The sequence below is a fragment of the Adiantum capillus-veneris genome, chromosome 6 (assembly GCF_014529385.1).
Source record: "Adiantum capillus-veneris isolate H3 chromosome 6, ASM1452938v2, whole genome shotgun sequence".
NCBI lineage: Eukaryota > Viridiplantae > Streptophyta > Polypodiopsida > Polypodiales > Pteridaceae > Adiantum > Adiantum capillus-veneris.
This window is the reverse complement of record NC_140936.1, coordinates 6,104,830-6,115,827: the sequence shown is the minus strand read 5'-3', so window position 1 is coordinate 6,115,827 and position 10,998 is coordinate 6,104,830.

Below are 10,998 nucleotides of genomic sequence, written 5' to 3'. Positions count from 1 at the left end.
GTCCTTACAATCTTCTGCGGTTTGTGCTATATAGCACGTGTTGTTCCCGCTTTGTTTCCCCTATTTTCGAGCAGTTTTCACATCAGGTGCAGCATTTACCATGGCTAACAACAACACATATGTGTTCAAGATGTTTGCTACCGAGGACAAGTTGGATGGGGACAATTACCCTATGTGGGCTTATATGATGCAACACATTCTTGTGTCAAAGGGCATCTGGAATATTGTGCAGGGCATTGATGTATGTCCTGGTTCTGAGGATACAGGCGATGTTGAGGATGTTGCAGGTCTTGCTGCAAGGATTGCTGCTATTGGAGTTGTTTTGCCTACGGTAGAACAAGCTCGTTGGGATGTAAAGGATGCGTAGGCTCATGCATTGATTGCGTTGTCTGTGAAGCGCACTATTGTTCCTCACATCTGTTCAGCAAAATCTACAAAATAGGCTTGGGATATTCTAGCAGGTCTTTATGCAAGCTGCAATGAGGCTAAAATTGCTTTGCTACATAAAGAGCTGGAGTCGCAGATTATGCATGAGGAAGATGATAGGACGCTTTCCTTGCTAGTGTCAAGGATATCAATGAGCAACTTATTTCTGCAGGTGAAGTCATTTCAGACAGTTCCCTTGTGCAGACTGTCCTTGATGCCTTAACAGATTCTTACCAGACTTTTGCTAGTACTTGGAGACTCATGACCCAAGGAAATCCAGAAGTTGTCAAGTTTGATGCATTATGCATATTGTTGTTGCAAGAGTCACTTTCCAGGAAAAACAAGACTAGACAACGTGCAGTTGAACAGGCTTTTATTGCTTCTCAAAGAAAGGGTGGTAACAGCAATGCAGCCACTTCTTATGGTTCTGCTGCGAGTGGCAAAACTTCTGTTCCTAATGCTTCTGTTGGCAGCAATTCGTCTGGAAATTATGGTGATAAGGGCAAAAAGAAGATGCATTGCCATTATTGTAAAGCTAATGATCACTTGATCAAGTCGTGTCCTAAGTTGAAGGCCAAAGAGGCTAAGAAGAAAGAGGGTGGTTCCACTGCAAATGCTGGTTCCACTACAAATGCAGCCATTGTTGAGTCTTCTGTAAAAGGAGACTTTAATGCTAATGTTGATGCAGAATGGGCTTTTAGCGCAGAGTGCACTTACAATCCTGCTGTCCATGATGCATGCTTGTCAGTTGTTGCTGCAGATTCACATGTGTGGTATTTCGACAGTGGTGCTACAAACCACATTACCTCACATCGTGAATTGTTCACCTCTCTCGAGTCTGTCCCTCATGGGAATTCAGTCACTTGTGCCAACAAAGCCTCCGATCCGGTTCAGGGAGTTGGAAAGATTGTGCTTACTACTGCAAATGGCAGCTCTTTCACACTTGTTGATGCACTTTATGTACCTGGGATCAAGAAGAATCTCTTGTCTGTATCCGCACTTACTAGACTTGGACTTGTAGTCAAATTTGTGGATGACAGATGTACAGTTCATGATCTCAGTTTTGGTGATGAAATTGTTGCATCTGGGCTTTTGTGCCGTGGGCTGTATAAGCTCACTTTGTATGACAAGTGTGGACAAAACTTTGCAAATGATGTTGCAGATTCAAGGGCTATTTCAGATGCAAAACTTTGGCATGCACGTTTTGGTCATCTGAATTTTGCCAGTTTGCTGCGTTTGCAGAAATCTGATATGGTTGGTTCTTTGCCGCCTCTTGAAGCACCTGTCAAACATGTTTGTGAAGGCTGTATTTTGGGTAAGATGCAGCGTTCTAAGTTTCCAAAGGATGGTTCAGTTCGGGCCACATGCACATTGCAGCTTGTGCATAGTGATGTTTGTGGGCCCATGCAAACTCCGTCCTTGGGCAATTACCTGTACTTCATGACTTTCATTGATGATTACTCCAGGCATGCATGGGTATTTCCGCTTAAAGAGAAGTCCGAAGTTTTTATGTGCTTCAAACAATTTCTAGCTATGGTTAAAAATGTCTCGAAATGTACTATGGGCACCCTCCGTTTCGATCGAGGGGGGGCCACATGCAGGTTGCAGCTTGTGCATAGTGATGTTTGTGGGCCCATGCAAACTCCGTCCTTGGGCAATTACCTGTACTTCGTGACTTTCATTGATGATTACTCCAGGCATGCATGGGTATTTCCGCTTAAAGTGAAGTCCGAAGTTTTTATATGCTTCAAACAATTTCTGGCTATGGCTGAAAATGTATCGAAATGTACTATGGGCACCCTCCATTCCGATCGAGGGGGGGAGTACATGTCTCATGAATTTAATGCATTTCTGGCTAGTCGTGGGATAAAACACCAATGTACAGTGCCTTATACACCTCAGCAAAATGGTGTTGCTGAGAGGAAAAACAGGTCTCTTACGCAATTGGCAAGATGTATGGTCAAGAGTCAAGCTTTACCACATTCTTTTTGGCTTGAGGCCATCATGTGTGCCACTTATGTACTAAACAGGTGTCCTACGAAAGCTTTGCAGTCTATTACTCCATATGAAGCATGGCATGATAGAAAGCCTTCTATTGAGCACATGTGTGTTTTTGGATGTTTGGCATATGCTTTGGTGCCACAAACACAACGCAGAAAATTGGATGATAAGGCTGTCAAATGTATTTTTGTTGGTTATAGTGCTGAAAACAAAGGTTACAGGTTGTATCATCCGCAAACAAAACGTATTTTGGTTTCAAGGGATGTAGTGTTTGTGGAAGATTTTGTTCAGTCCTTATTGTCATGTACTAGAGACAGTAATGTAAGCTCATAGGACATTTATGACACTTTGTTGCCTCTCTTTCCGTGGTGGAAATACGAATGTAATTTCCAATGAGGCAAATGTACAGCCTATGGGGGTTTCTGAAAATGTTACAAATCAGCCTATTACTGATGCAGATGTACATGATGTACTTGATGAGGAAAGGGCTGAAAATGAGCAGGCTAGAGGTATGCCAAAATGGCTGGTGCACACTTTGCGTGACAGTAAATTGGATGCACCTTTGTCTAGTCGTACTCGTTCAGGCTCTCGCCATACATCTTATGCATCAGATTGTTATGCTTTGGTTGTGTTTAGCTTACATGATGTTGAGGAGCCTCTATCTTTTGATGAAGCACGGAATTCAAAAAATTGGATGGCTGCCATGCAATCAGAATATGATGCACTTATAGAAAATGACACATGGACTTTATGTGATTTGCCTCCTGGCAAAAAGGCCATTGGTACGAAGTGGGTTTACAAGTTGAAATGCAAACCGGATGATGAGATTGATCGCCATAAGACTCGACTTGTTGCAAAGGGTTATGCACAGCAAAAAGGCATAGATTATGAAGAGACTTTTGCTCCCACTTGTCGTATGACTACTGTGCGTTTTCTATGTGCATTGGCAGCGCATTTTGGTTGGGATGTACATCAATCAGACATTGTTACTACTTTCTTGAATGGTGACATATTTGAGGAAGTTTATGTAATGCAGCCTCGCGGTTTTGTCATAAAAGGACAAGAGGACAAAGTGTGCAAATGTAAGAAGGCTTTGTATGGGTTGAAGCAATCTGCCCGTGCTTGGTATGAGAAATCTGACACTCATTTGGTCAAACGAGGCTTTCGTAACAGTCCAACAGAAATCACATTGTATGTAAAGCGTGAGGGTGATATACTTCTCATTGTGGTTCTTTATGTCGATGATTTGCTGATCACTGGACCAAATGAGAGACATATTGCTGAATTTAAGGCTGATTTGAATGCTACTTTCAAGATGAAGATTTGGGGCTGTTGCATCATTACTTGGGTATACAGTTTAAGCAGTGTGATGGTGGTATTGCCTTGTGTCAAAAAATTTACATAGAGACATTGCTATGTAAGTTTGGACTTGAGGATTGCAAACCTATTGCCACTCCCTTGGAAACAGGTTTGAAGTTGAGTCTACATGATGTTGGTGATCCTGCTGATGTCACTCTTTACCAAACTATTGTTGGCTGTCTCATTTATGTATGCAACACAAGGCCATATATTCAGTTTGCAGTCTCATAGGTCAACAGATTTATGCATAGCCCAGGGTGTAAGCATTGGCAGGCTCTCAAGAGGATGTTTCGGTACCTTAGTAGCACTTTACATCTTGGCTTGTTTTATCCCAAGGGGGGATCATTGCCGCCAGACTTACATGCTTTTTCGGATTCAGATTGGGGTGGTTGTTTTGACACGCGAGTATCCACAAGTAGTTTTTGTTTCATGCTTGGCAGTTCATGTATATCATGGTTGAGCAAGAAGCAACCTATTGTGGCCACTTTGAGTTGTGAGGCTGAGTACAGGGCAGTCTTCATAGCTACGGTTGAGTGTGTATGGCTCAGACGCCTTATGGCTGATTTGGGTGTTCGACAGGACACTGCCAACACTATCTACACTGACAGTCAGAGCGCATTGGCAGTTGCGAGGAACCCAGTTTTTCATGCTCGCACAAATCACATTGAGGTGCACTACCACTATGTCAGGGAGAGGCTCTCAGGAGGAGAGATCAGCTTGGCTTATGTGCCAACACAGGAAAACCTTGCAGATCTTTTCATAAAGGCATTGTCTCGTGAGAAGCTTGAAGCTTTCCACAAAGCTTTGGGCTTACTCCCCTTTGTGGACTGATCATGTCCTCAGGGCATGGCACTTCCCTTTGCTCGTGTGCCAGCTCTCGTTCACCGCATCACTCCAGGGGGGATTTGTTACCATATACATGTGGTAGTGATGTGTGTGAACACACTAGGACCGCCGGGGCATTTTTTCCCTCTTTAGGAGGTTTTCCCCCCCGAGCATTGTATATACGCCCATCACTCTAGGGCTATCTATCTTTCCATTGCACACTAAGTAACACACTCTCTATTGTGTGCCTTGAGCTTCCTTCGTCTTCTCCAAGCTGTGTGCGTTTCTCTGCAACCCTAATGCCAACACTTGTCCCTAAGGAACCTAACCTAGATCTTAAAGAACATTGCAGGCAATGTTGACTCCTCACGCTCATAAAAAGATGCAAATACAAGACTCAAGTCATCACGAATGCCATGGGCACTTTTGTAATGATCCCAAAGCCAGGGGCATTGTCCAAATGAATCTTTGGCCTTTCATACCACAAATACAATAATTGAGGATTCAAATCCCAAATTTAAGCAAGAATATATTAGAGTGGACCTAGCCAATGACCTCCCTCACGATGTAATTGATAATAGAATGCTATAAGTCTTTGGCAATTACAGGAATCGAGAGGAACACAAGTGGATCCTGCCATGGAGGAATCTGCAAAGAAAGCTTGAGATGAAGAAGAGGCACAAAGACGAGAGGAGCGTAGTGGAAAAATCTAAAATGAGAGGACCAAAAGGGCCAAAGAAGATGTTAAGTGTGGAGCACGATTCACCCCTTGTACTTTTTAGTCTTAAAAGGCACATTTGTAAGGCCCGATATGAGGAGAAGCCATTGTGAGTGAGAAAAGCCACTCGCCAAAAAACCAAAACCTTATGTTGGAATATTTCTTTTCACCAGAATATTATGGCCGGACGACGATCGAAAAGTGGTCGAAAAATGATTAATCGATTGGTCATTTGGCTGCCGGTTGGTCAGTGGCCGATAGTCAATGGCCATTGGGAAGTGAACAAATGTCTTCGGCCAGTGGCCAAATTCAATGATCGGTTGCCGATTTCTAGGTGGACTTGTCTTCTCAAGGGCGTCCACACATGGGCGCATGGGCCAATTCAACTCGGACTTGTCTTATGAGAGAGGGCAGCCCTTTTGGCCTATAAAAGGAGGCCTTTTCTACGCACAAAAATACATTGTGAAGTTGATGAAACTAGGTGTGTGTGAGGTGGTGAGAGTGAAGCAAGGCGGGAGTTCCATTAAGGGTATAATCCCTTTGTAACCTACTTCTAGTTTGAGGTACTAAAGCCATTGAGTGGTTGCGTTCCCGTGTAAAGCCCTTTGTAACCCACTTCTCGTTTGATGTACTAAAGCCATTGAGTGGCTGCATTCCCGTGGACGTAGCCCACATTGGGTGAACCATGTATTTCTCTCTCTCTGTTAGCAGCGGCTAACACATGCTACACCAATTATGCACCAAGTTGTGGATGTGCTATAGTGCACAATATTTCATGTTCATTGTATAGGGCTTGGGCTCATTTAGGAGTTCCAAAGTTGTATGAGTCTAGGCTAGAGAGCTCAACTTTATCCCATAGTTGAAGGGTTTGAGGCCCAAAGCTATAAAAGAGCCCTATGCTTAATGAGTAGTCATTCTTGGGTGAGGACTCCTCTTTGTAGAGTGGATGGTCATGAGGCTCATGGGCTTTCCATGCCCATGTAGCTCTTGATTTCTAATAATCAATTACTCTTTCTTTCTTATTAGTCTTTTTTGCTTGATTATGTGGAGTGAGATTGTATTAGTGTGATGGTGGATCTCTAATCCCTTTTTTGAGCTAATATATTCTATCCACACCCTTGGCCATGGTGTGTGAGGGCTATGCCTTCCTTCTCTTCATCTCTCTCTACAAGGTGCGGTTAGTGTGTGTGCATACGAGTCGTATTGAGGGGTTGTGCCGGAATGGACACACTAATGCGGAGTAGGTATGTTAATTGCATGCTTGTGTAGTCGTGATTAAGAGTTGTGAATAAGAGTGATTGATGTGAGAGGTTAATTTCAACCGCATGATTGTGTGCAAGTGATTAGTGAGAAGGAATGCGTTGTTGATTAGAGGAAGCCCCTTTCCATGGCTTCTCTCTATGATGAGAAGAAGGATCCGTTGAATCCTCTATGTCTATACATCTTAGACTCGTGCTTCCATGCTCTAACCGGGTTGCTCGATCCATGATTTGATAATTTTGTGGGTTGCGATTAGGTCATGCTACAATGCCTCCCTACATTTGGCGCCGCTATCGGGGATCGATAACCCAAGCTAGTGAGTTTAGGATGTGTAGAATAGAGTAATTTCTAATTTCTCAATTTTTGAGTGTGTGTAACTCAATTTTTGGTTTTGATTTGATGATGTTGTGCAAGAAATTGATGCTAATGTTGAGTTATGAATACCCCAAACCCCTAATTCCACCCCCAATTTCACTAATTTCATGTTAACCCTTACTAATTTCGCTTCTTTCCATGCTAATTTTTACTAATTTGCTAATTTTGACTAACCTTGCTAACCTAACCACGAACATTTGAAGTGAAAAGTATGTTAAATCCCCTTGCAAGAGGTGGAATCAACACTTTTATCAAGTTAATTGTGCAAATCCATGCCTAATTTGATTATTTGAGTGTATGATTTTTGACCTACAAATGGTCAATTTTTGGGCTAATTTGGAAGAGCCACACATGTGTGTGCATGATGGAATCGTCGCGTGGAGCAAGGATTAGCTTGGATGCAATCGATGTAAGTACATTGACCTACTCCATTCAATTTTTGAGTGGATAATTTGATTCCAATGTGTTGCTAATTTATTGCTAAAATTAGGTGTGTAATTCAATTAACATACTTTGAATGCCTAATTTGATTGTTTGGGATGAAATTTATGGTCAATTTTGGCTAAAGAATGATGGTTGTGTCAAGATAATGCTTAATTCCCAAGACAAAATAATGTGTGTGCATAAAAATCATTGAGAGGGAAAAAACTGTCAAAAAATTCAAGTGTGTGTGCATCAAATTTTTAGTGTGTGCATGCATATAAAGTGATGCAATTGATGATACATGAATATGCAATCATGTAAATGATGAGTATGTGAGGCTAATTCAAACATTGGATAAGCCTAATTTCCAAAAAATTGGGCAAAAATTGTGTGTGTGTGTGTGTGTCCATCCATGACCACTTGATTTTCAATGATTGATGGTCAATTGAGACACCTAAATGGTTTTTGATTGTGAAATGTTAATGAAAAGTATGTGCAATCATTAGGTATAAGCCTTAATTCATTTCCAATTGCGAAAAATTCGATCTTTGTGTTTAATTTTTGAGCGTGTGAATTGCTTGATCGGGTAAAAATGATGCTAATTTTTTAGAAATTAAGCATGCATGCATTCACTTATGCTTGATCGAGGTTGAAATTTGATAATTTCAATGTGTAATTGATGGATTAATTGCATAAAAATTTGGTCTAAATTTGGGTGTGTGTGCCTACTCAATGGCATTTGATATCCAAATTGGGGTGAATAATTGATCTCGGTTACCAATTATGATGATTAACAGACCAACAAAAGATTGGTGTATGCATTGTGGATGACTCAATTGATATGCAATTGGGGATGATTTTTGGATAATACCATTGTCGTGTATGTCTATATGATTGAAAATGGTAAAACTTCGTTGATTTGTGCATGAGCAAATGCCGAAATCAGTTCTGTAGCTATGCAAACCTAAATGACAATCCAATTGGATTTGAATGATTAGGATATGAGCAAATAATTTTGCGATGATTGTTAATTCGGACTAGAATGGTCGATGAGAGAATATATGCGTTGGTATTGCTTATATGTGTGCTCAAAATGTTTGCATCAATTTGGACTTGAAACTTGATTTTTTGTGCCTACATGAATCCGAATTAGAAGCATGTGTCTAAGAAGGCAAGTGATTGAAGCAAACCAAATTAGAAGTTGAGTATCAAATGTGCGGAAAAAATATTGTGATTTCAATTGGTTAAAAGGAATTTGTTGTTTTGGCACATGAATCATCCATTGAAATTTCTCGCGTCCAATTATTAAGTTTGTGCTCAAAATGGAGGATGAGTGATCGAAAGTGCTCATGTATGCTATACGCACTTTAAACCAATTTGTGTGTGTTTAAAGTATCTTCGAATCGAAGCTAGGAGACTAAAATTAAGATCAAAACCCCATGCTCGTGATTATCCTATGTGTAGGCTTGGAACTATGCATTCATTCATTAAACATCCAATTGTGTAAATCTCGCACACACCCGTGTTTGCACATCACCGTGGGAACGACCCCTTGAGATTAAAAATAAAAAATAAAAAATTGCTTGCCTGGCACGCGTAGGCTGCCCTTGGACCCTCATTTCCACACACTATGGCTCGACTTGGCTTGAAGTAACCCCTCAACTCACACACACCCTTTTTTCACTAAAAGCCAAACGTGAATTTGGCGTCTTCATAGCTTGCACACACACACACGCAGTCGGCTTAAAATGGCATGACAGCAAGTTTGCCGACAACCAGTGTCACCCACTTGCCCATGTGCTCACTGCTGACCAACGTTTATCTGGGCCGCCCTTGTCGCGATGCCATTACATGCACCCTCAAACAGGGACTTGCAAGTTGCACCCCTGTCAGTCGCTCTCGTCCAAGAGCCAGATCCTTGGCAAGCTAAATCCTGAAGCTAAATCCTGACTCACGAGTCTCTTGCCACATAGAGTTACCTGCTTGGGCCGTTGCAGTCCTACACTCTCCACACACATATCGATTCATTATTACCTCAACAGTTCAGCTTGCCCTGGCTAGCTCCCTCTCGTTCACTCGCTGTCGTCAACATTTTGGCCTGCATGGGTTTCAAGTACAAATTGCGGGCCATCAGGCTCCGAGTTTGGCTCACGCGTGTTGATAGTACACACACACACACACTCTGTGCTCAGCTGGTTGACTGGCCCGCCTAGCTGGAAACATGTTTGGCCTCGGGAATCGAACCGACTATGAGCTCATCTACCTTGCAATTTCCTACTACTATCTGCTACCTTGAGCTAGCTTTCCCCACATGTTGACCTCGCTATCCTAAATGTTTGCTACCTGCACTTCAACCTCCAACACACACCTCACACACACACACACAAGCTCACGACATGCTGTCGAGTATCTGCACGATTCTGTAGCTGCTCGAAACTCCCAATTCTCTCTCTCTTAGAGAACTCGGCCGCTCCTTATGACCTCTCTCTGCTCTCGTCCATGGCTCAGCCCGACATGCCCGCCCTCTCTCGCTGTGAGTATGGCCGCTCAGCCCACGCCGATCCAGCCGACTGATTTTTTTTAAAAGAAAAATAATTTAAAAATTTTAGATTTTCTTAAACGGAGTTCCCACCTCTGAAGCTCAAAGTTTTACGACCTTGGGCTCATTGCCTACAAGAGGAGGTAGTAGCGGTTGAATGCTTTCATCGGCCTTGTTCTTATTGCAAACAAGGGGAGAATAGTGACAAATAGATGCTTTGTATTTAAAAACTGACTACATGAGTATTGAGAAGGACACAAATCAAGTTTTGATTAGTTTGGGTTCTCATTTGCTGTGTATGTATAACTTTTAAGAGCACAAAAACATTGATTTATTTACAACTATTGTGTCATGAATTGAGATTCTTGAAGGGAGTGCATTGAAATTTGTCATGATTGAGCATAAAATTTTTGGTGCTTGATGTGAATAACAAATACTCTATCTAGCACTAATTCTCGAGCCTTATTTTGGATGCATTGTAAGATCCATTTTGAGATGGGCTATGTCATAATAATCAATATCTAATTCTCCTAAATGATTTTCTCATATTAAACTGATCATTTAATGTGGGGAAGTGCCAGGGGAGAAAAAGCTAGAATATTGGTTAAGCTAGCAGACCGGCCACAGTAGGGATCCAAAGGAGGGAAAATAGGGATCCAAAGGGGGGGCCATCTGCAAAAGAGCCATGTGCAACAATGGGCTAAAAAGACCCTAAGGTTCAGCCCATTAAGACTTCCAAAATGCTAAGGTTACAAAATTCAAAGGTTGTGTCCAAAGGTCAACCCTAGGGGAAATTGGATGCTTTGTGTGTACCAAAAAAGTCTTGGCAATCCCTACATGGGAGGGGGCAAGCCCTTCTTCTAGGGGATGAGAGAGAAAGCCACACACACACACAAGCCCCCTTTACACAAAGGGAATTAGGGACACATGTCAGCTCCCTAGCCCAGATGCCCACAAGGTGCGCCCAATTCCTATTGGATGACCCTTGAAGTGGACCAATGAGAATTAGGCTAGAGTAAATCTAGTTTAATTAATTTAAAAACACTTAATAAAATAACCAATGAGAATTAAG